General features: G+C 38.9%; 2 long non-coding RNA genes across 3 annotated transcripts in view; one reads left to right on the top strand and one right to left on the bottom strand.

Moving 5' to 3' along the window:
- LOC145978446 (uncharacterized) overlaps positions 1–27,543 on the bottom strand; it is a 430,067-nt gene that overhangs the window by 228,268 nt on the left and 174,256 nt on the right. The gene's annotated exons all lie outside the window — the stretch shown is intronic.
- LOC145978448 (uncharacterized) overlaps positions 1–27,543 on the top strand; it is a 286,399-nt gene that overhangs the window by 217,003 nt on the left and 41,853 nt on the right. Inside the window, exon 4 of the long non-coding RNA XR_014440695.1 lies at positions 14,398–14,485. This is a non-coding gene — a long non-coding RNA (uncharacterized LOC145978448). The remainder of the gene's footprint in view (positions 1–14,397; positions 14,486–27,543) is intronic.

Raw genomic sequence — 27,543 nt, 5'->3', positions numbered from 1 at the left:
ATGTCTCAAGAAGAATAAATATAAATATAAGATGGATTTGAGAAATAGCATGAATGTATTGCTGACATGCAGAACAGAAGTCGAAATGAAGCAAGACATATGAAAGTGATAAGGAGATCGAGTCAGTGTTTACTTCTTGGTGAAAGAGATCGCCTTTATACATTCTGGAACAGTATTTCACTACGAAGAATTGAATTTAAATTTTAAATTACCTTTGTTGTCAAATTAACCACGCATTATATTTCCTCGCACCTTTTCGAACTTATTTCTCATGTATAAATTTAATAACAGTGATAAGTTTCCTAGATTAGAATGGTTCTTGTACGAGAATAAAAATAAACTATTTGGTGCTGCCATCTATTAGTAAAAAGATAACTAAATATATTTTAGAGCGTAATTTTCTTATCAGTCAAGAGTGGATTAATGGAGGCACAGGGCGTCTGAAACTTGCTTGTGCTATTTAGAGATAATACTATGATCTAGGCTATCCTTGTGGTAAGGGTGCATAGTCTATGCATCTTTCCGATACCATAACTGATGCAGAATGCCACGGCCAGAGGGCGCACCGGGCGTGCTCATGATCCAAACTAACACGTTATAAATGCATCGAATCAGAAGTTTAGATTAAATACGAACCAACAAAGTAAAAAGTACAGTAGAATCTCGATTTTACGTTTTTCTGAGGACCAAAGTTAAACAATTAAAAATAGTAAAATGTAAAACCCGCCAAAATTTTAGTGGGTAATGTTTTGCTCTACTGGCATCGTAAGGATATTACAGAAATATATAATGCGGTAACGTAAAATCGGGGTTCCACTGTACACACACGATTGTACCAATGGATGCATTTTTCTGTTCTCTGGGTATTACTGCAATGGAGTACCCTCAAAGTTTGAAACTTAGGGATTGGACAAGATCTTTTTTTCCTCCCGCGGTGATTGTGGGGAGGGAAGAGAAGCAGATATGGGAATTCAGGAAGAATGCCAGGAATGTTTGTGGGGAATTAGAAACGGGGGCGGGGAAGCTGGAGGGGTTGGGGGGCATCACCGGGATTGAGGTCCTTAAAGTTAATGGGTCATTAGATTCGGAAGCCGATATCGCGTTTATAGATCGATGTGTAATTCAGCGAGAATATGCGATAAGTAGGGATGGGACTCCCGCTTATATCCGCGCCCGCAAGGGGAGGCCGTAGCCCCCCCCCCCCTCTCCTAATACCTTCGCCCGCTGATTTAGCGTAGTGCGGCGCTAAGAGGTCCGTTAAGCCTCTGGATCTGCAGGGATTATGAACTGATACGGTTAATTTCATACGAAGTCCAGGAGCGTTTATCACGCCGTATTCGGCGATTTTCTGGTCTTCCAGCCTCCCTCTGGAGCCTCCAGTGAGGTAAAAATTGCTATAATTCTCCCCCTTCTTCCGCACCCCCTCTCGCCCCCCACATTCCAACCCCCCAAAAGCGGAGACTCGGGACAAGGGAGTCTGTGGTGGTAGCGAAAGGGTACACGTACACTTCAGCGTCTATACACGGTACAGGATGTTTCAAAAGTCGGGCAACCCTAATTTTGTTCGCTTATATATGGTACGTTGTACTGAAAAAAAAAAATAGCACTCTATCTGATACTGTATCCATAACGTCTCTAAGGGAAAGATGAATGTCCTGGCACAGCTGTTCATTTTTTTGAATTTCAGTTGGTCTGTTGTCAAACGTATTTAATGCAACACACGATCGCGGATGATTGGAACAATTTTCAAGACTTTCACACATTGCAATTTTCACAAATCCACTTTGGCACCACGTAGATCTTTCCGTAATAAATAGTAAACAATGCCAACACTAATGTTACATCGCTGACAGTATACAGCGCACTTGGACACTTATCGTGAAGTTCGCTACACTGAGGCCATCAACCGAGTGAAACGATGGCACTCTAGCTTCCGTTCAGCGCTTGCCCATTGGGAAACCAAATTTCCCCCTACATAGCTTAAAGTCTCATTGGATCCTTCAAGGTCGCTCGTTGGCTGCCTACAGGCTGGCTAGGGTGATGTTACGCACATGTTTTGTCAACACGCCGCGAGAGGATGTTGATGGCCCCATATCCGAAATCGACGAACCTTGGAGGCTTGCAGATTGAGGCAACCCGGAAGATATAATAAAAAAAAAAGTTAAAGAATTAATTTCTTACAGTTATGCTGTGTGCCACCACTGCTGGCCTTGCTGTACCGGAGTGCATGGTTTAAACGGGATCCGAACTACTTTGCCATGTGCACTTCGCAACTTGTTAGTTGACCGCCCTGAAAAAGTACTATGGTAATTCTGGATCAGATGCACCAGACGAGCGGCTAGCAGAAATAGACATGCGAATAGGTTAGGCCTAGGGGTGGCCAGGACAGGTATAGTCTAGGGGTGGCCAAATTCGGAAATTTAATATTCTCATATCTGGATATCCTATGTGTAGATTATCCAATCACCTTTATCGTTTGTTCGTTTTAGGGTCTAACCATATTCGCCAATCGCTATGCTCGTATTTCGCTGTACGGATTTTCTACAAATCTTTCATGAAGTTTGTACTATCCGAATTATCCAGAGATTCATATTATCCGTATTATCGGTTGCATCAGAAACGGATATCGGATAATTGGAAATCCGGATAGGTAGTAGTATATATGCCTGAAAATGTCTTACCAACCCTGTTGTAATTACAAATACATTTTTTATATAATAATGTATAGGAGTCTAACTGCCACTACGGAGACCCGGGTTCGATTCCCGGGATGGGTGATATACGGAGCAGCCCTAGGGTTCGCCCAGCTTAAAATAAATGGATACCTGGGGGAAAACTTTGGGGGGGGGGGGATGGAGACAGGAGAACGGTGCTGATCACATCATCTTCACTAAGGCAGAGATCGGTATGCTCGGATAGGCAAATCGGGACTGAACCACAACTACAGATGGACATGATGTACGCTTTTGCGTGAGATCCTGTATCGGGTGTTTCAGCAGTGGAGTCCGAATCATTGCGCCACGTGCGTCCACTGAGGATGGTACAGTACTGATTTGCACAATAAGGCCCCCGATTTCTTCTACACTTCATAATGACGCGTAGCTATCACAGGTGCGGATACGGGCAATCTCTCTTCGCAACTACTAGGTTCTTTCTTGCATGTACAGTAAAACCTCGTAAATCCGGACACCGATAAGCGGGACTTCGCTTAATACGGACAGGCAAAAGCCGCCCCCCCCAAAAAAAGCAGAATGCAAGGTTTTGTATGTGGCTAGAAGTCAACAAGTGAACTTCCAAAGGAAAAGGCAGTCAGCCACTGATGAAATTCTGTTTCCCGCAGACTTTGTACTGTACTGTATAGTGTATTTAGGCCTATACCCTTTATATACACCATAATAAACGTGTTTTGCTTCTAATAAACGGAGTTTTAATGCACTTTCTACTGTCCTTTAAGGTTATTTCAGTTCATCCGGCCTTTCGTTAAACCGGTCAACTTATCCCCCCCATTAGTCCGGATTAACGAAGTTTTACTGTATTACGATGCCTAATATTTTTTGGGACTCAAATATTCTTTTATCATCAAGTTTAACAGGCGCGAGAATACTTTCTAAAGCTTGATTTAAATCAACTCTGTTCTCATGATAACCTAATCGGAAATGGGCCTACAGTTTAAATTTGGATCCGAACCACTGTGTCTGAAAGGAGGATCGAACCAGAGACCTTTTCAGAAAATAGGTTTTGTTTTCTTTGCTCATGTACTTTATTCCTCACATCTGATCACTCAGTGTACCGTGGGAATGGAGGGAATTATGAAAACTACGTACCGGATGGCCAGAATTAAAGTTACCCAACTCAGAGCCCTCTGTAGCCTGTTTGAGGCATCGTAGAACTCTGAAATTTGGTGAATCCACTATGCAGACCATGGGGAATAGGATGGCGATAAAAAAGATATAGTTCAATTTTCCGCCACCAGGTTGAAATGTGGCGCTGTTCTTCCATGATGGGTTGTAATAATGACGTAAACTGCTCCAATTGGTTATGGATTTGCCTTTACCTTGCAATCTTGCAATAAACGAGAGATTATTTTCTCGCAACTTCCAGCCACTAACAAATGTATTTCTAATTAATAACTCAGCTAAATCACTTAACGTGATTATTTGTACAACCCATCATGGAAGTACAGCGCCACACATTTCAACCTGCTGGCGGAAAATTGAACTATTTATTTTTTTATCGCCATCCTCTTCCCCATGGTCTGCATAGTGGATTCACCAAATTTCAGAGTTCTACGATGCTTCAAACAGGCTACAGAGGACTCTGAGTTGGGTAACTTTAATTGTGGCCACCCAGTACAGTGGGATCCATGAGTATTACCGTGCAAATTGTCCACCACCATGTTTGTGCACTTTATATGACCCAATAAGAACTTCAAGAATTAAAAGAAAACTCAAAACAAGCTGTTCACAACTTCTGCATCAGCATACATAAAAATCCATTGCTTAAAAACACACAGAATATAAGAGAAAACTTAATGAAAATAGTCATGTACAATTTGCACGATAATACTCATGGATCCCACTGTACAATAACATCCATCTATTTGGCGCCTCTGTAACGAGGTCGCATTATAATGAAGGGTTACCGGTTCGATAACAATTTAAACTATAAGTCGCGTCCCGATTACCCTATCTGTGCATAAAGTGTAATTAAAACTCAAATTCAACAACCATCTATTCTGACCCTGGATCCCAATTTTTTTGCAGAACAATACGCTAATGCAGTGGTTCTCATGTGCGCGCCTCGAAATGTTCCAATACTTTCACAGAAATTCAATCAATTATATAATTGTTCCAAATATGTGCTTATTTAGCACCCCGTGGTAGTGTTGCCAACTTAGCTCTCTTGGAGCCAGATCTGGCTCTTTCGTGCACTTGTTCGGCTGTGAACTCGGACGCCCACCCCGTGCCTCACTATGATACCATCACTGGTTGCGGCCCCCATAGACCAACTTTTGCCATGATTATACATCTTGCACGTGACGTGATATTGTTATATTGGCTGCGTCGCCCCATCCCCTCCTATATCCCCAGCTACTTTTTTTATACCGCCGTGTTGACGTGAAATTGGCATAATATTGTTATCAGGGAATCCTTTATTTTCGATTTCGTACGACCATGAGATGGGTGATGCCGCCGAATCTAGATGGTGAAAACTAAGAATAAATTGTCATCAATTTAGAGTTAACGGTAATAGCAACGCCCCTCCCCTTTGACAACTAACATTACTCTAGGAAGCACTTCGTAAGTCTAGCTCCTTGAAAGTCAGTTTTAACTCCATTTAATGTGAAATTTAGCTCTTTTATGCGCATCAGGTTTGGCAACACTGCCAGGATGGCCGTAGGAGGCTGATGGGAGTATCATTTGATTTGTTCTCTTGGGAATATCAAACTTCCGATGGAATAGAAAAACGTATCAATGGGAAGAGGGTAGTTTGAAGATGCATTTCACCAGCGGAAAAGTCGGAACTCCCATTTGATTAGCCGTGACTTGAAGTTGAAGTTAATTTCCCATAAGGAATACAGGGGATTCCGAAAATTCTTATGCATCATAATTTTTAAACATCGTGTCCAACTTAATAATCAACATAAATAAAACGCTTCCACTTGCAAGATGGAGGAAAATTCACTCTCTTGGATACACCCAGGTTTTTTTCTTTTTAGTAGCAGTGCCCATTCGGGCGATATTGAAATAAATGTACAATTGGTGTGTAACTAACTGCACCTAACCACACAAACTGAGTGTTGCAAGTGTTAGGTAGGCCTACATCCTGATTTGGTAAGGGGATGAGGGACAATTTCGCAGCAGTTGTGCATTTATTTCAATATCGTCCGAATGGGCAATGCTACTGAGGGAAAAAGTTGGTGTTCAATAGAGTATGAATTTCTCCACACATGTTGCAAGTGAAAGTGTTTTTCCAAGTTGATTATTAAGCTAGATATGATGTTTGAAAAATATGATGAATAAGAATTTTCAGAAACCCATGTATTCCTTATGGGGAATCAACTTCAACTTAAAGTTACGGCTAATCAAATGGAAGTTTCGACATTTCCGCCTGTCAATTGCTACTTCAGTCTGTCCTCTTTCCGTTGATATATTTTTCTATGCCATCGGAAGTTTGATATTCCCAAAAGAAGAAATATAATAATACTTCCATAAGAGCAATGTATTTATCCTTGCCTTCTACGGTCATCCTGGCAGTGTTGCCAAACCTGATGCACATAAAAGAACTAAATTTCGGCGCAAACTGAGTAAAAACTTTCAAGGAGCTAGATTTACGAAACTGGATAAAGTGCCTCCTGGGGTAATTTTAGGTGTCAAATGAGTGTGGGTGAGGGGCGCTGTTATTACCGTTAGCTTTAAAGTGATGGCAATTTATTCTTAGTTTTCACCGTCTAGATCCGGCGGCATCACCCATCTCAATAATCCACCGATGGTAGTATGAAATCGAAAATATAGTATTCCCGTATAACAAAATTACATCCTCTTCACGTCAGCCAAGGCGCTATAAAGAAAAGTAGCTGGGGATGTCAGAGGGGGTGGGGCGACGTAGCGAATATAACAATATCATGTCACGTGCAAAATGTATACTTATGACTAGGGCCCGGGACTTTGTCCTATAAAACTTTAAAATATGTATGTAATTATGTTATAAAAATGGAAAAACATGTCATGAAAAATTAAAAATATGTCAAGAAAAATTCAGAAGTATCCCCAGTAAAGCCAAAAATATGCATAACAGTACTTTCGAATGTCTCATTATACGGGATGTCAGTATCTTCCAGCGAAGACCGACTACGATGGGGGTGGGGTATTAAATGAAGTCAGAATCCCTTTAACCAAATAACGTAGTGGGAAAATACTGGCAATATATTGTGATGTTCACTGCAATTATCCAAAATGTTATTTGCTATTATGTCAGATTTACACCTTTGTGGAAAGTAAAGCATAATTGGCAGCTCGCTATAAAAAAGGGGGTATTTTTGTTCTTTACTTTGGTATGAATATGACATCTGCTTTAATTTCTTCGTTCGTAATTTCCTTATCTTGCCATCGATAATATGAACTATCCGTTGTGCAAAAGGTACGAATTATAAAATAAAAATTAATAAATTATAAAATAACTGATTATAGGCCTATGCAAAACAATTACGAAATTATACAGAAATATGTCTTATTACGAGAAAATTGAAGAAATATGTTGTAAAAACACGAAATTGGTAAAATATGTCAAAATATGCCTTATCAAGTTTGTATAATTCGACCGATTTTCATCAGATACGAGGGTCATTATTTATATTTTGAGCCTTGGCAACACTGATTGAAGTTAGGCGCGATTTGACGTTTGCACGAAATCGTGTGGCATTATTGACCATAACGTACTTCAAATGTTTTGTCAATAGCTTGATTTGTGTTGTTTATGTTGCCTTGGAGATTGCGCAACAACAATAAAATGGAATTAACTCGTGAACATTTTCGTGCGATGATTTTTTACGATTTTCGACGTGGATTATCAAGACAAGAGTGCATCGATCAACTTACTTCCACATTTGGCGATGAAGCCCCATCCTTTGCCACTGTGAAACGCTGGTATAACGAATTTAATCGTGGCCGCCATTCGCTCACCGACGAGATTCGCGAAGGTCGTCCAAAATCAGTTGTTGTTCAAGAAAACATTGATGCTGTGCAAAACCTAACATGCAAGATCGTCATGTGACATACTGTGAGATTGAGGCAACCATAGGCATTAGTTCCACCAGCATATATAAAATATTACATGATCATTTAGCTGTGAGAAAGGTATGTTCTCGTTGGATCCCACGCAATTTGACAAAAATTCAAAAAGACGCTCGCGTCAATTGGTGCAAACAAATGCTCAATAAATACAATCGTGGTGCTTCAAAAGACGTATTTAAGATTGTAACAGGTGACGAATCATGGATATATGCATATGAGCCGGAACGTAAACAGCAGTCGACTGTATGGGTGTTTCAAGATGAACCCAATCCAACAAAAGTTGTTCGCGCTCGAAGCACATCGAAACAAATGGTCGCCTGTTTTTTCGGGAAAACTGGTCACGTGGCAACTGTGCCTTGTTAGGCTCAAGGTATAAATAGTGACCCTCGTATGTAAAGATCTCACCCCAGTATCCGATCTGATGCCAAATAAAAAATATGTTATAATATAAAGTCCTTGGGCCCTACTTATGACAGACGTTGTCTATGTAAACCGGAGCCAGTGATGGCATCATAGTGGGGCAGGGGGGCGGGTGCCATAGTTCACAGCCAAACGAGTGCGCGAAAGAGCAAAGCTGGCAACAGTGATCGGCAGTATTCTTGGTTTCTGTTTGCAGTACTATATATTGTTTATATAGAACAGTGCAAGTGTAGGTTGGAACTGATTCTCGATGCGACTGATATTCACCCTTCCGAACTGTAACTTCTGGATTCGCCACTGAGCTATCATAGATCTAATGGGATGTTTGTTCAAATTACACGCAAATACTTCAGAAAACGCAGGAAGACAACCGAGGGTCCATGAGAGGAGCAGGATGCAGAAGAAATCGGACTACAGCGGTAGAAGAGTTAGGTCGAGAAACGTTGGCTGCGCGCGGTAAAGTAAAACTGAAGGTGGGGAGGGAGGGATAACACACACTGCTGGAAACTCGGTAATGAAACTCGTAAATATTCGGCGGGAATGGTTTTGAGAAGACCGCGGTGTTTTCTAGGGGGAGGATACGAAACGTTAGTCTTGCCGTTGCCGAGACAAAAGGATACGGAAAGCAAACGCCGTTATCTTCTGCTGTTATGGCGGTGTGGAGTAATGAGATCGTTGATTGGTTGGGTAGATAAATAGCGCTTATCTACACGGGCTGCGGTCTTTTTTTCTAGTTGCTATTTTTTTTTTAATCCGACCCGCTACCAGGCTTGGAGCAGGGTATTTATGATGGATTTTTGTTGATTCTGTGGAATTTTCCAACACTTCGGGACGAGTACATGACGCAGAGTGGTCCTAGGTTCGAATCCTCGGTTGGGCATGTCGTGGAAGTGCAGTTATTTCAAGCATAATTTTATCATATTTCAAGAATAGAGAAATTTAGGCTCAACGCGATTTATTTATTCTTAAATATTTTTTTTCCTTAAAGAAGCATCTTAATTGTGAGAGTAATTAATGTAATTTGTGTGGCAAAAAATATAACATTTATACAAAATTTTATACCGTTTCTATCCGGATTTATATTATCGAGATATCGGATATTCCTATATCCGCATTATCAAGATATCCAGATTATCCGAAATGTCCTGATAACTGAATGTGTGCATTATCCGGACAATTTTCTCGTACGGGCTATCCACATATACTTCATCAAATCAGATATCCGGATATCCCCACCATCGGGATATCTGGATTATCCGTTGAATCCGAAACGGAAATCGGATAATTTGGAATCTGGATATCCGTTATCCGAATTTTATGGAAACCCCTAGTAAAAAAAAAAAAAATGTATCGACTCAGGATACCACCACCCAGGTTTGAATGCTAGTTGAGATGCACACCGAAATCGAGATGCATCAAATTAAGGCTGATGCACTTTTGTTGCAGCAATTTGCACAGTTGAATGCGTAAATTTGGTTTCTTTTGAAATTATCGCGTCTGGTTTTCTCAATTGATGGACCTTTAATGCATCAAATCATTTCATCTAGCCCCATCTTAATGTGTTACTGAAATCAAACAGAAAGATTCAAGAATTCACCATTATTTAGAATGTCCTTTGCGTACAACAAAATATCTATATTGCAATATAATCTTGATTTTAGTATCTCAATCAATGAGTCGAAAGGAATATTAAGACAAGTGTTTACAACATAAATTATCAGATTTAGTGTTATACTTAGAAATATATCACTACATATGAATATATTTTTTTTTTGTTGGTCTTGTTTTGGGTGAAGCGCTTCTCAATTGCTAATTGGTTGTTATATTATTCTATAGTATAGTTTAGTAATTTATATTACATTATACTTGTGTATGTGTTCTACCTGTGTTATGTCTCACTGTATTATATTATGTATTTTTGTTTTTTTTATTGGTAACCTTCTGTAAAAGGAGATAATTTCTCCGTTGAAATAGATAAATAAATAAATAAATTATACATTTTTTCACTTTTATGCACAGAAGGCTAATCGGGACTGGACCTTCAGTTCAAAATGGAATCCGAACCATTATGTAATCCCACTGGGTATCGAACTCGGGACCCCTTGATTACAAACAATGATTCATATTTGAGTCAAGGGACACATTTTGGGTTCTGCGTGTGTGTCTGTGTTCCTTCATCAATTGTCATCTTTCATCTTCGTCGCGACAATACGCAAAAATAAAAACACACTGACCATAACGACCATTACACACAGAACTAAATGCCCCCAAAAGAAATTTAATTCATTTTTGCTGATATTACGTGCTAAAAATGTGGAAAATATTATGTGTGCAAAAAAAATATATAATATTGGGCAACATTTTAAAATTATCTTACACATATTTACGAGTAACGGTAAAGTTTTGCCTACAATTACTGGTACAGTCTCTCTTCTCATTCCTATTCCATTGTTGACGCAACTCTCAACAATGCAAAACTGTTACGATTGTTGCGAAGCAGAACCAGGGAGCTTCCTACCTAACGGACACTCGGGACAAGAACGTCCTGCATTCCTGCGGTCCATGTCCACCCGTTCCGCAGCGTCAAAACGTTCCTCTATGATCGTTCCGTACTTAGTTAACGGGCACATTCGCTCTCCTTACGAGCCGACGAGGTCCTGAGTTCTAGCAGCGGTAACGACACCGCCGAAAGCAATACGGCGACCGCTGACACCCCATCGCACTGGAAGGGGTTGACTCGGCACTGGGGGGATAAATATCCCTCACTGGCCCTTATAAGGGCTGTATGTTCTTCCTTCATGAACTCGATGGGGGTTTAACCAGACGAGGACCACACGCTAGCCAAAATTTTGGCTAATTTAATATCCCGTGGCTACCAATGGTATTCTGCGAGAGATGGGGGGGGGGGGGTGAAAAATGGAATTTCCAGAATACATTTTCTCTGGTTCAAGGTATACAGATACTAGCTTTCATGCAAGGCGTTTTGTGTGTTGCCTAACTCTAGTGCGATAAGTGGATTTTAATAGCAAACTTTTCAATGGCAACTTCTGCCACCGCCGTACAGTTAGGCAACACACATGACGTGCAGGTAAGTTCCTCGTTCATAGCACCGTGCCATGAAGGCATATTTTAGAGGATGTGGGGGGCAGTGACGTATAATGAGTCCAAGATCTGGGCTATGTCACATGGTCCTAGGCTATGAATAGAAATACATTTACCAACTCCTAAGAAATCAGGTTGCCAACTCATAGGAAATCAGGTTGCCAACTCATAGGAAATCACGTTGCAAACTCATAGGAAATCACGTTGCAAACTCATAGGAAATCACGTTGCAAACTCATAGGAAATTACGTTGCCAACTCATAGGAAATCACGTTGCCAACTCATAGGAAATCACGTTGCCAACTCATAGGAAATCACGTTGCCAACTCATAGGAAATCACGTTGCCAACTCATACGAAATCACGTTGCCAACTCATACGAAATCACGTTGCCAACTCATACGAAATCACGTTGCCAACTCATTGGAAATCACGTTGCCAACTCATACGAAATCACGTTGCCAACTCATACGAAATCACGTTGCCAACTCATACGAAATCAGGTTGCCAACTCATACGAAATCACGTTGCCAACTCATAGGAAATCACGTTGCCAACTCATAGGAAATCACGTTGCCAACTCATAAAAAATCAGGTTGCCAACTCATAAAAGATCAGGTTGCCAACTCATAAAAAATCAGGTTGCCAACTCCAGAATCAGCATCATCATCTCACTGATATGAATATTATTATTTTCAATTTCTGATCGATTTTTCTCCTGTATTTCATTCTCTAGACTTCAGGCTTCGCAGATAGGCTAGCTAGCCTTGAATACACGCTCCTGGTGGGGGTAGAGCCTCACACATTCTCGATCTCGGGCATTTTGGGGGTGATGTGATCAACAACACGCTACGTCCGCCTTTACCCCCCCCAGGTAACCATTGATTTGAGGCTGGGTGAGCCCCTGAGCCGCTTTCTGCGGGGACACGGCTGGGGAAATTCAGACCTTAGATCACCTACCACCGGGAATCGAACCCGGGTCTCCTGCGTGGTAGTCAAGACGCCTCGCAGGGAAGCGAGTATTTCAGGATCTAGGTGTACAATTTTTATTGCCGGTGACTGTACCTCTATATGCCAGTATAGCCAAAAAGACTAGAAAGTTGAGAAAAAGTATAAAGAGATTAATTCAAGTTGGAAACAAAGAAGAATCGAGACTAACGAGCAGTTTGCCCAATCCTACCCTTCGTAATCTCCAACCCCTCCCCCCCCCCAGAAAGGAAACAGGATACCGTAGCCCAGGAAAAAGACCTCAAGCCCCGTATATTTTGCATACACTGCCGCTGATCAAGGTGCGTATATAAAGGTTGGGCGCTCGGCGGGAAGCTTTCCTTTGTCGGGACGGAGAGATGGCGCTCGTATCCTCTCGCGACGGCCATCTCCGCGTCGTGTAAGTGCTCTTTATGCGGCGCTTTATGCCTTATTAGGGCAATTACGCGCTCGCAAAAGCCTTAATATGATTTGGGAGTAAGTGAGAAGATGCGCTTTGGAGAACGGCGGCCGGGTACGTGCCAAAGTTGGCTAGAGACTTTAAGCTGCTTGGCGCAGGCCACAAGAAAATCTTCTACTTTAGTTCTCTCTCTCTCCACTTTTTACCTCTTTGTTTTTTAAAGATAAAACAAGCAAAAGAAAAGCGCTATGAAAGATATACTTAAGCAGCAGCACAAAATATTGTTTTACAATTTAATACTAGAAATAAATTACGACGTAACCTCTTAACTATCGATAATATAAATGTTCCATTGTCACGGGTGGGACGCACAGACTACACTTTTGGCATTAAAGCAACTATTCTACTGATAGTTAAGCAATATTATTCTTGCAGTTTCTATGCAATGAATTACGAAAGTAAACACTGTTGACTAAACATAACTGCCTTTAAAATACTTTCCCAGATTTGTTGCTGTAAGTGAACAATTTTGCGTCACGGGCAACGATGTGCGTCTACGCGTAAACAACGATAGTCTACATTTTACACGTAGATTAGGTAATCTATGTAAACAACATGGCGAAAGGTGATAACTTAACAAAGGGCGCCGTGGAATTAGAAAAAAGTTATACTGCGTATCAGTTGCTGATGTGTGAGGAGAACTTTCCATACTCTTTCTTCCAAATTCGAACAATTTCTCACCTAGGAAGAAACCTAATATAGGCAATATTCTAGTGTTTTATGGGGAAAAGACCACTCTTGGCTCACGACTGCCATCTGTTGTTGTTTTTTGAATACTATTTATCTTCTTCCATAGGTGATGTTAGAAAAGAAGAGACATTTTGTTGTAAATAGGATTCTTTTCATTTCGTTAGGAACCAATATAGTTGAAAATGTCACTTTCCTTTCATGAAAGCCTTGAAAATTAATTTTAATGCACTTTAGATTGTCTACGTAGTCTATGTAAACTACAACCCAATGTAATCTATTCGTAGATTACGTGTAGACAACGCATGCAGACGTAAACTTATAGTCTACGGCACATCACTGGTCACGGATGGGACAGACGAAACACTGCCTCGTTTATTTTAATTTCTGTGAATTGTCAAATGATGAAAAATAAATTATTTAAGACAAAGAGAGAAGGGAATTGACCTTTGAATATTCTATGGAGTTGAGGGGGAAATGTAACAATTAAAGAAGAAACGAATAATATGTAGAATGCCTTCTACTTTGTAACTTAATTATGTATAATACTTCAATTTTTATCCAAAAGACAAATTTAGATTGTTCACTCACAAGATAAAGTTACCGCATTGCATTTAGTTTCAAAAATTGAGGTTCAGGGCAACTTTCACATGGAATGTCCCAAATTCAAAATGTACCGAGTAAATAAACTGAACAGTTTCACAAATAAACCAAAAGTACATGCTTCCTATTTCGACTTCCAGATGTTAATGAAAATAATTGCGTATTGAAATAAAGAGAAGATGATTTCGCCAAAAGATTACGCTTAGTCGATGCTTCATAAAATTTAGTAAAAAAGTAAGTTCAGTGTTAAAATAGAAAAGTATTGTCACCTTCTTCTTTATAGGTTAAGTTTTATTTCGTATTAATACGGCTTGGAATTTCTAACACTAATTTTCGTCTCTTGCAGGGAATTACTGGTTTCAGTTATTAATGAAGATGAAGCAAACAGCACATGTACAGTTGCGATAGGGCTTTTAACAGGATGTGCAACAAAGGTAAGACATTTTTTGGTGATAGTTCATGCAGCGCCGGATCTACAAATCTTACTCCCCCCCCCCAAATATTACCAAAGGCCCTACCTACCTACCTTCACCCCAACATATATATATATATATATATATATATATATATATATATATATATATATATATATATATACATACACACACACACACACATATGATGTATGTGTGCGAGTGTAATTCTTGATCTCATGTTGACAAAGTCACATATAAGAGCCTAAAGGGTGATTCAAAAGTCCCTTAACACACCCTATAAAGAGTAAATGAGTTAGGCTGGGTACAATTGGGCTTAATAGAAACAGGTTAGGCCTAGTGGGGGAACCACATTGGTGTGTTCCAAGCGGACATCCGCCATATTGGTGGCCGCCATATTGAATTCAACTCAAAATTTTTAAATGGGAAGAAGGTGATGTGATGTACCTAGGTATATATATATAGGACACTGTTTTCTCACACCCGACAATGATACATTTGTTACAACCATGCAGTCAAAACGTTTTCCTGATTAAAGATAAATTGAAGAAACCTTCTCCACTGCATTTCTTATGAAATTCTAGTCTGACTGCCACGCGGGAAACCCGGGGTCGGAATTTTCCCGGCTTTGTCCCAGCATATAGCGGCTCTATGGCCCACTCAGCCTTAAATCAAATAGTAAAGCGGGGGAGGACGACCGCAGCATGGTGCTGAATCGCAATCTCCAAGATGGAGGGCCAACATACTTTCTGTACCCTTGAGTAACTAAATTTATTTTTTACATACACAAATACGAACCCTATACTATATAAATGTCTGAGGCCTCCCTAAAGGCTTACTTGTCTCCGGGCTCCGCCACACTGCGGGGTTTTGCGGCTTGTATATCCGGCACCGAGTTCATTGTAACCTTCAGCTCGCTCTATATTATCGCAACACACTGTGCTTCATACAAGTAAAGTTCATGTTTATATGCGTACTTATACCCTGGGAATCTCTGGTGGAAGGCCGCGCATAACGGCAGGAAAGGGGAGAACAGGGTGGCCGCTCTAAGTATAATTCCAGGTTTTCAATGCGAACTTAACAAAAAATCAAGGGTGCAGATGTCTTTTCAATTTCAACATATGCATTACCGCCTCTCACCATCCACACATATACACGCAAAAAATATATTAACAATATTAAGGGGGGTGAACCCAGTGTATCCAAAAAAGTACAATTCAATTCAATTCAACTGTAAATATTTAATTTAAAGTTAAGAGTTTACATTTGTAATCGCACTTACTCAGAATCGAAATGTGTACATCTTCAAACACAAGTCACAAATGATACTGGATACACTCATGCACGAAAAAATGTTAATTGTACAACAATTTCAAACTCAAATTTACCAATCAACTTCAAGATATCTTATTTTGCAATAATCTTCCGTCTGTCAGATAGATTGCTCCGAAAAGGTGACCTTCCTCGATAAAACTTAAAACCTAAACTGTGAAAAAACTTAGCTCAGGGCATTTATGAATATCTATAAATTCAATGAGATTTGTATTAGTAAAAGTTGCATTTTTTCACGTCTGCGGAGAAAAATTCATGTAGAATTCTCGGAAGCAATAATTCACCCATAATTCCCGGTGAGTAACCCACCCTGGAGAAAGGGAGTGGGCGCAGCGAAGCCACGCTGCTGAGAAGGCTGCACAGAAAAAACTGGTTTGTTTGGAATTACCAAAAAAGTTTGGTTGAGCTGTTTGGTTATGCTTTTTGTTTCCGATAACCAAATGTTGCTTGTAATTACTAAATAATTTTGTTTAAGAATACCAAACAATTTGGTCAGACGAAATTTGTTACTCGTAAACAAAATGATACATATGTAAGTAAAGAGAAACAAAACGTTTGGAACCCATTAATGCATGGTGTCCGATTAATCGGACGTTGACATATTTGCATTTTCTGTAACACTGTTTTACTTTAATTGGTTATATTTTTCAAATCTAGTTCTTTGGTACCTCTGTGATGCATATGTCACCCCACAGGCTTGGCAACATTGTAAATTTCCCGCCAAATTGTAAGGGAGTGAAACATGGAGAGAGAGTTGTACTGCGTTTCTGTGTAACGGGAAAGCTAATTTCAATTCATATATAGTAGTTGACATTTATCCGAGATGTGTTTTGACAAATATGCGTAAGAAACATTAGTAATCAAATATGTAACAATAATTTGTGCATTAGTTTCATCCCTGAGCTGCTATTGCGAGAGAAAAGATAGTGTCCGATATATCGGACACCATGCACATTGAGCACTTTATGCAGATTTTCCATTTCCTGTAAATTTTCGATACCTTTGATGTTTAGACATTGTCAATGTATATATGTGTATGTATGTGTGCATATATGTTTGTATGTGTGGTGCCTATGTGTGTGTGCATTAGTGTATGTATGTGTGCGTGTGTATGCATATATGCGTGTATGTGTGAGTGTTTTTGTATTAGTGTGTGAATGTGTGCGTGTTTATGCATTAGTGTGTGTATGTGTGCATATGTGTGTGTATCTGTGCGTGCGTGTGTGTGTGTGTGTGATCAAATTTTGACTACTTTGGAGAATGAAGATGTGGAGGAGGAGGAGGAACAACTCATTTATGTTACACCACCAGTGGATGGCAAGGATACAGACGAAGACAGTGATAAATCTGATGATGAGCATGCGGCCAATCTAAACAATTTTTGGCGAAATACGCTAATGAGTGTTTGTGAGGTGCAAACTAAGATACGAAGTTGTGTTGATTGTGAAGGTTCATCCAGTAATGTAGAGTCTACATCTACCACTACACATGACACTGGTGCTTCAAAAAAAAGAATACGTCTTCAGACAAAATCAAGACCCTTGTGGAAGAAAAGTCTACCTTCATTCTAATTACAAACTGAGTGCTGCCGTATTGAACAATCTGAAGAAGCACGAAACTGTGAATCGCAATTAGACTTTTATAATTAATTTTTTGATGAGGACATGCTAAATGTTATACCAAATGAATCCAAATTGTATGCTTCGCAAAAAAATCTTGATTTGAAGAAAGAAGAACTTCTTGTTGTTCTTGGTGGTCTCTTGTTGTCAGGTTATGCAAAATATTCAAACAAACGTATGTTTTTGGTCAAAAGAAAAAGATACTACTTCGATACTTTCTGAAAGCATTCGTTGTGGTCTGCATAATATTCATTTTAATGACAATATACAAATAGATGAGTCCGATAGTCTGTACAGGATACGGCCATATTTGGAGAAACTTTCCTCATCTTTCAAACAGCATGGGGGTGTGGACGAAATGCTTTCCATCGACAAGAGTACGATTCCTTACTACAGGAGGCACTACGCAAAACAGTTCATTAGAGGAAAGCTGATCCGTTTTGGGTTCAAGAACTGGGCAAAAAAGCTCTGGTAGTGGTTACATGATAGATTTCCAGTTGTTCACAGATACAAACTGATATCGGACGACTGTGTTCTGTACTGTAATAATAATAATTTTGTGTATATTTGTCGATTTCTATTCCAAATGTTTTCTTTTGTATTGTTTCTTCGAAATATGTGTATGTATTTATGTATGTATGTAAACATACACATGACCAGAGGCGACGATTAGGGGGGCAGTTGCCATCCACATTTTTCGTCACTTTTGCACCCGCACTATGATAGACCTTATCTACAAAGGGAAATATACTGTCATTTCCCTCGTACATTTGGCATTGGCACCTTGCCACCCTCCCTCCACGTCTTTGAAGCCAATATCCGCCACTGCACATGACTGATCTTAAGGGTTTCATTTTCTTTTGGTTACATATTTTGCACAGCAATACTTTTTCCTTGGGACAGCTATTTATAGACAAAACATGAAAATGATCGTAGTGCACAGTGTCCGATTTATCGGACGCACTGTATTTCTTACATACATTGTAAAAATAAAAATGTATCGTATATAGTGTCTTATTTGAATTGTACTGATACCAAAACCATGAAAAAAAATTCATGAAAGGGATTTGTAAACTTTATGCATTAATGGGTTAAATTTACTATATGTGCGTGAGCGTGCTTTCGAATTTGAAATAACGATTGTCCAGTTTCGTCGAGTGTAGTATGAAAATCCTTTGTTGAAAATTGAAACTCGTGTAGATAGATAATTACTCGAAGCGAGTCTTTATGTTGTTGTGTAACCTAATATTCTGAAAAAAGCTCAGAATATACTTACTTCATACTGAGTTTCCTACACCGGCCGCTAGATGGTTCTGTCGAAATGTGTAGAAGAAACATAAGTTTTTGGAGAACAAATAATGGTACGTTTGATTGTAATCATAGTGAAATATTGTGCTTTAACACTCTTCAAAAGATATGTGAACATCGAAGCTACAAATTAAAGAAGAAAATGTACTACAGTGAATCTCCCAGGAGCAACCTCTTTGACTCTGGGCATATAAGTGGAAGCTAAGTGTGGCGCAGAAAAACAAACACTTTCCAGAAAAAATGATGGTTCACCTGAACTAACTTTCTATTCTGAATGTGTATTTTGAGATCTGTTAGTTTCTTAAAACTATCCACCCTAGCTAAAATTAGCCAGAATATAACATAAATAATTATGAATAAATTATTTGACAAATCGTTTGTTAATTTTGACTAAATTATTTGGTTTTCCTAAACAAATGGGCTACATTTTGTTAGATTTACCAAAAATAATATTTGGTTTTGGTAACCAAAAAATTGTTTACGACAAACAAATAGAAGTTGACCAAATCTTTTGGTAGTGGTGAAGAATTGTTTGGTTGATGCCTGTTTAAACAAACGATTTGTTCACCACTACCATTTTTTTTGGTTAATCCAAACAAACATTTTTCTCTGTGTGGTAGCCGAAGTCGCTTGACCCCTCCACGCAATCCCGTTCTCTCCCACGGGTTCCAGAGTGTCCCGGGTTAGTTGCTCTCCATCTCTCTCTCCCTCTCTGATTGTAATTTTTGTTTTACTAAAGGGTGTCCCAATAAAAGCGACGGATTTTATATGCTGAATAGAACACTTTTTTTTAAAGAAGAATGACAAATATTTTTACATCATTACAACGGTTAATTATTTCCGGAACATCTTTGACTGTTATGCATCTGAAGCTTCGAAACGAGTCACAACTCTCGAAGCAGCCAATTAACCAAGCGAGCCGCTGACGTCATCTCAACCCAGAACCTATCGCTAAGCCCCTTGCTCAGGTTCTACACGCCCACTAGGTTCGCTAGACAGATGCGCGCAGCTCGCTGGAGATGTTCAATACTACAAAATATAGATACATATACAACCTGAAGAAGCACATCTCCACTCCCAGGAATAAAATTATATAATGAATCCATTATGATAATAACTATCATAACAGTAGCCTATCTATTTATTACACTAGTTGCAATTGTAAAAATTACTAGACTTTCATACGGGCCTCTAAAAATAATTAAATAACTACAAATGACAAAGCCAGCACGAATTTATCATCCCATACTCAAATTAGCAAATAATGCATTAGTAGCCTTACCAGCTCCCTTAAACATTTCCTACTGATGAAATTTTGGTTCACTTATAGGTATATGTTTTTCAATTCAAATCTTAACAGGTCTTTTTTTGGCAATACATTACATTTCAAGAACAGATTTAGCCTTTTCTAGAGTAATACACATCTGCCGGGATGTAAATTACGGGTGAATATTACGAACCATTCATGCTAATGGGGCCTCTATATTCTTCATTTGTATGTATATACATGTTGGACGAGGAATATATTATGGATCCTATTTATATATTCATACATGATCTATTGGAGTTATAATTATATTAACAACAATAGCAACAGCATTTGTCGGATATGTACTGCCATGAGGACAAATATCATTCTGAGGTGCCACAGTAATCACTAACTTACTCTCAGCAATCCCATACTTAGGAACTATATTAGTTCAGTGAATTTGAGGTGGCTTTGCAGTAGACAATGCTACTCTAACCCGATTCTTCGCCTTTCATTTTTTATTACCATTTATTTTAACAGCAATATCCATAATCCACTTACTATTTTTACATCAAACAGGATCTAATAATCCACTATCTCTTAACAGCAATATGGATAAAATCCCATTTCATCCATACTTCTCCATAAAAGACATATTAGGGTTCATATTTATAATCTTAAGATTAATACAACTCTCATTAATATTTCCCACAACCCTAGGAGACCCAGAAAATTTTACCCCAGCAAACCCACTAGTAACTCCAGTACATATTCAACCAGAATGATACTTTCTATTCGCATACGCCATTCTAAGATCAATTCCAAATAAGCTTGGAGGAGTGGTAGCACTAGTATTATCTATTATAATCCTATTTATTATACCAATACACCATAAAAGAAACTTTCGTGGATTACAATTCTACCCTCTAAATCAAGCATTATTTTGATTAATATTTGCAACCTTTATTCTATTAACTTGAATTGGGGCTCGACCCGTAGAAACTCCATACATTATTACTGGGCAAGTATTAACAATTATATATTTCATATACTTCATTATATCCCCAGCAACACTACTATTATGAGATAAAATTTTTAAAAAATGGCTTCTTGGCTGAAACTTTAAGTATATGTCTTGAAAACATAAAATAGAATATAAATATTCTAGAAGCCTCAACATTCTAATTATTATGCAATTAAATATAAATAGATACAATTAAACCCCTAAATCCAACAAAAAAAAATAATAATTTAAAGAAACCGGAAGAAAACTCCTCCAAGCCAAATATAGGCTTATCATAACGAAATCGTGGTAATGTACCTCGAACTCAAATGTATATAAATCCCAAAAAGATAACCCTTAAGTAAAAAAAAATAAGAAAAATGATATCCTCCCAACAATAAAATTCTAAACAAGACACTCATAAATAAAATACTAGCATATTCAGATATAAAGATTAAAGCAAATCCACCAGCTCTATATTCAACATTAAACCCAGAAACAAGTTCAGACTCCCCCTCAGCAAAATCAAATGGAGTTCGGTTAGTTTCGGCCAAGCAAGAACTTAATCAAGCTAATGCTAACGGAAAAGCAATAAAAATAAATCATAGTAACACTGAAAAATATTAAATAAAAGTAAGTTATATCCACCAATTAAAAAAATAAAAGATAACAAAATTAGAACCAATCTAACCTCATAAGAAATAGTTTGAGCAACTGCTCGAAGCCCTCCGAGCAATGCATAATTAGAATTAGATGATCACCCAGCAGATATTACTATATATACTCCCATTCTTATACAACATAAAAAGAAAAACATCCCCAAATAAAAGTTAAATAATAAAGTATGATATGGAAAAACAACTCAAACAATTAAAGATAAAAATAAACTAAAAACTGGAGATATATAATAAGGATAATAATTTCTCAAAGTAGGTAATGTTTGCTCCTTAGTAAACAGCTTAACTGCATCAGCAAAAGGTTGAAAAATACCACAAATCCCAACCCGATTAGGCTCCCTACGAATTTGAATATAACCTAAAACCCTACGCTCAAATAAAGTAAAAAAAGCAACTCTAATTAAAACACATACAACCAAAATAATAAAAGAAATAACCCCAATAAATAAATCTATCATCTACTATAAAAAGAAATATATCTTCATTTTTGAATCCTAAATTCAATGCACTTCTCTGCCATAATAGTAATTATTATTAATCAATATATATTATATGTAATATAAGTATTTGGTCCTTTCGTACTAAAACACCTTAAATATTAAGAGATAGAAACCAACCTGGCTCACGCCGGTTTGAACTCAGATCATGTAAGAAATTAAGTAATTCGACTCTAAATGCTCCGATTTAAGGATGCCAAGTCTGATTTACGCAACATGTTCTAACAATATCTTTATCAGTGATTGTTGCAGCTTACTTGACATGGAGGGTTACGCAAAGGAACATCGAGTGTTGATAGTGAAAACTCATTACAAGAATGGCGAGTGTGAGGAAGCTTTGTGCAATCCTTGGACGTGAATGTGCACCTAGTGAGAGTAAGTTCGCAAGTTGATCAAGAAATTTGAGGAAACAGATTCGACAGCAGACATTAAAACACTGCGCTCAATCTAGCTGGTCTGTTGAGAACATCGTTATTTTGCATGACAGTGCTATTGCGAGTCCAAAAAATCTTTCATTCTTAAATCTCAACATTGACCCGTTATAATGATGTAAAAATATTTGCCATTTTGTAAAGATACAGTATTTTCCTAAGCGTAATAAATCCGTCGCTTTTATTGGGACACCCTATATTTTATACAAAGAACTCCAAATGCATCAAATGAAGGTTCATGCATCTTTGGTGAATCAAACACACTATTAAACGTAATTTTGGTTTCTTTGATATAATTGTGTCAACCAATGTATTTTATGCAGAACATTGGCATTTTCAGCCTATAGAACAAGACTCACAGAAAAACTTATAACTGGACTACAACTTTACACAACGAACTTTCTGACATATATGTAGTTTAGTCACCGGTATAACAAGATCAATAATCAACAACAACAAGTCAAATCCACCTCTTTTCTAAAAACAGCATTACTCATAAGATTGTTTTCATGTTCATGTTGCAAGAAATTACGAATGCTTCATTATTTACTCAAGTCCAGTCACAACTTTACCATTTCCCTTCAGATTCTTACCAAGAATAAATACCACCGCCATTCCTTCCATTTGCAATGCATAAAAGCGCCTAATATTAATAAAAGAATCAAGATAAGTGGAACATTTAGACGCTAGTGCCATCTTTTGCCATCTCGGGGAGTTAACAGGGCATTCTCCGGGTTCGCGCGCTTTTGCACCAAAAAACAAAGAAGGATCGGAAGGGCAACAATAACAATAAAGGATAAGCAACAATGAACGAAGCAAAACCGCCGAAGATTAAGAAACCTCTATGTTCATTTGCAGTATTTTCCACTCAGGAAAGGATGCAAAAGGTCTTAGCATGTAAGTCTAAGCATTCTCGATGAGCGCTCTCCCCCAACCGCCATTTGCATAGCGGCGCAAAGCATCCTGGGGCTTTCGGTTATTGCAGATACGGCTCAGTAATGGAAGCCTGTCTTTTTTTCTTCTCGGGGGAGGATTCCGACCAGGAGCAGTGCTCTTTTAACCCCTTGATCCACCCTTCCACCCTCTCTTATGTACATTTTCAGCCCCTCATTTAAACCGCAAGTGTTATTTGTGTCGGTTCGCGGTAATCTTTAGCCTCCTTCCCCCCTCACCACGCCCTTGCTAGCATTTTTGGTTGAAATGAGAGGAGTACACTGCAGTCTGGGGGATTTGTTCAATGGTTTATGAACGCGGTAGTATGTAAATTCTCCCATCTTCACTTCAAACGGTACTTTTTTTCCACTGTTGCAAGTCAATAATGGACTCCATTGTTCATGATCTCACAGTAAAAGGACGGGAAAGTGTTTTCTACTTCACCCATAGACCTTAGCGATGTGTCTTTTTAAGTCCTTAATAGCCAAATGATTCTTAACATTAATTCTAACATTGGTTGTATATGCTCACACACGTCACATGTTCCACATAACAGTTTTGTAGTAAACTTTTTTTTTACCAAATTATATAATATGTATTGGTAAATACTAAAAATATACGGTTTGATCCTAATCCGTTTAATTCATTTAGCAACTCTTCCTACTGCACTAAGGATGCCACTAAATCTTCTACCAGTTTCAGCAACAAATTTTCTCTAAATTGTCTCTCGTTTAGAAGAAAGAAATTTAGAATTCCATTCAGATCTTTAAGAGGCCATATCATGGGCAGCGCAAAAACAGACCTTCATTCAGAACACTTTTACTCGAAAACTATTTGAGGCATTTGAATGAGCTTTGTGGTGAATTGCTCAGAAAGGATGAATCTTAACAGTGATTACCGAATTTTTTTTATCACTTCCATATTTTAATAGATATTAGCTGTCAAATATCTCAGTTTTTGGATCGGCGTATAGAGCCCGATTCTAAGTTACTGTAAAAATTTAACCTTGCAAGCCTTTCTTGCATCCTTCCTGAGTAAACTGTTTTTTTTATTTTTCAAATTGAGAGGCCCATTGTGACAATACGCCATTGCAAACATTGATATGCATTTTCAAACGCCATATTATGACCTTCGAGAATACATTTATTCAAGCCATAGCGCCGAATGTTCGAGTCCTACAAGTTCAGCCGTCTGCCGATAGAGGACTCGACTAGAGAAGCCCCGCCTTTGGCCCCAAAAGGCGGGGCCTGATTCTCCCTTCAAACTTGGGGGGGTGGTTTTCGACCGACCGTGTTGCGGCAAAGTGGGATCCTGGCCACTGTGCACTTGGACCGGTTATCTAACGTGAGACTCCTTGTATTACAAGGCGACAGAGTTACCACTACACCATTACCTTACATCGTAAGGAAGCGAGAGAGTCTGGTCTCCACAAAATACAACTTGTGTTTTTGTAATGAACACGCTGGGACAATATATTTACTTATAGAGAACATCGATCTATTACATAAAGTGGCAAGACAACTGTACTAAAGGTAGACATTTTATTAATAATAATAAAAACTTCGTACTATACGTAATGTTATGATATGGGAACCCACATCCAGCAAACTTTCTAATTCTAATTTGATTAATAATATACTTTGGCTTTTACGTGACTAGATTGTTCGTAATGGAGAGAGAATTTATACGGAAGCGACAATATCGCTTGAGGATCTTACGTGAGCTTGTGCGCTACGGTGTGAAATGTAATAAATTCGATGACATATTCATGATTTGTTCATGACTGAAACAAGCTGTTCGTGTCGCTTGTCGCTTGCATGTAGCTCGGGCTGGGCCTCTTTCTCAACACCATATATCGTGTCGTCTCGGCCTGTTGTTCGCGCATCCGTGGTGAATGTCTTGCTTGAAGCAGATGGGCTCATGTCGCTTGTTGCTTCGGTGAGAATGCTCCGTGTCGCTGTCGCTTGGGAACGAGCCACTCAACTACAGCATTTCTCGCCATGTGGCAGGGCACACAAGGTTGCGCTAGATTGCTTTGCTGAAGTCCTCGAGAGGCACGTGAAATCTCCATGAGGGAGCAGTCTGAAGCTAAACATTCACCGTACATGCGCGAACAACAGACCGATTCGACACGACACACAGTAGTGATAAAAAGGCCCAGTCCGAGCAGCATGCCAGCGACAAGCGACACGAGTAGCTTGTTTCAGTCATGAACAAACCATGAAATGTACAAATACGTGTTGTTACCTTAGGATTTGATTTTGATTTGAATTTAAAATTATGGGTCCGTCAGGTCTTAGGCTATTTTGCACCCGTCACATTATATGTGGTCCAGCCCCTTGCCATAACTAAAATAGCATAATTGCAATGCCGTGTTACTAAAATACTAAAACATTCTAGCTGGTTAAAAGCTGAGGCTGTAAAGAGGCACTCAGCCCACATAGGGACAAGGAACGGGACAACACACAGAATTATACTGGTAATAGGGGCAGTCGCCAGAGCCTCGCTAGTCTGCATAAGCAGTCCAGGGTGTACTACGTGGAAGTGAGGTTGACAGTTGGGTGTACTACGTGGAAGATCACCCCTTACCTTACGATTATTGGTAGAAGTGGAAAACATGGAGCCAAATACAAACAACAATACTATAAATATAAGCTACATTTTTTTGTTTTAATTACAAGGAGTCGTGCAGGAACAAAGGTATATGGATATCCCTCCATCACTGTATATATACCCCTTAAACTTTTATAGGAAGCACTGTACAAGTGATCCCGAAAGCTTAACCCCATAGGAAAGTTCAAGTTTTATGTTTATCAATCAGCGTGTACGTTCGAACAGTGCATGTATTCGTACACAGATATTAGCATATCATCTATGCCTATCTCAATACACACACACACACACACACACAATAATGACTGATACGCTTTTCCATTTTTAATAAAGTACAAAATTTTGCCCTTCCTGGACGTATCTCTGATCATTTTCGGAAGACAAATTGTATTTTAAAATTCACTCTGTGCTCAGAGAAACTAATCGGTGGTAACCCTACAGTTGAAACAATGGGCCACTCTATTACAAAATGTTAGCAACCGCATTTCTACGAGAAACAAAAAGGCTACCTAATCTTGAATTTCTTTTTCGGATGTTACCTAATGACGTATTTTAACCTATTTTATGGCAAATAACGTCCTTTCAGATAATCTGGCCATTATTAAGTAGTTAGGCAAAATGCAGAAGGACAACACTTCGAGTAAAAATGGTCGTATTTTGTATTTGTACAGTTCGTACATTTCAAAACTGGTCCCGGGCGCAAATATGATAAATGTTACAATATAGTGATCTGCGCATGTAGTACCTCACAACAAATGTTGGAAATGACATCCTTCTTGCAGGATACACATGTCCAGACGCCTTACCATATTCCTAGCAACCTTATGGAGTACTTCTGCGGTGATATTCTGAGGGATTTTTTTGACGACAGGGTTATTTCACAAGGACTATGGCCCGCCAGATCTCTCTACTCCCTATGCTTTAATCCACGCACCTTAGAGAAGCTGAATCATCACATCACTATTGCCATTCAGAATATCACCGAAGAAGTATGGTAAGGCGTTTGGACATGTGTATCCTGCAAGAAGAACATCATTTCCAACATTTGTTGTAAGGTACTACATGCGCAGATCACTATATTGTAACATTTATCATATTTGCGCTCGGGGTCGGTTTTAAAACGCACGCACTGTACCTTGAATTGAACCATTGTCATAGTTATCAAGTGTGCTCACAATACGCTCTGAAACGTTTGCCGGGAACATGGCGGTGGGTGTGATTTCGCGAAATGAATTAAGGGGGAAGATCAAAATTAAATATAATCTATTGAGCTAGTCACTCGACACACGCAACGGACGAGGCGACAGCACATATTTTCCATCGCACTCAATGTCTTTACAAATATACACAACTATTACACATATGTTGCAGTGCTCGAAGTGGAAATTTTCTAGCG

The sequence above is a fragment of the Lepisma saccharinum genome, chromosome 24 (genome assembly GCF_977018435.1).
Source record: "Lepisma saccharinum chromosome 24, izLepSacc3.1, whole genome shotgun sequence".
Taxonomy (NCBI): Eukaryota; Metazoa; Arthropoda; class Insecta; order Zygentoma; family Lepismatidae; genus Lepisma; species Lepisma saccharinum.
This window is presented reverse-complemented; position numbering and strand designations above follow the sequence as displayed.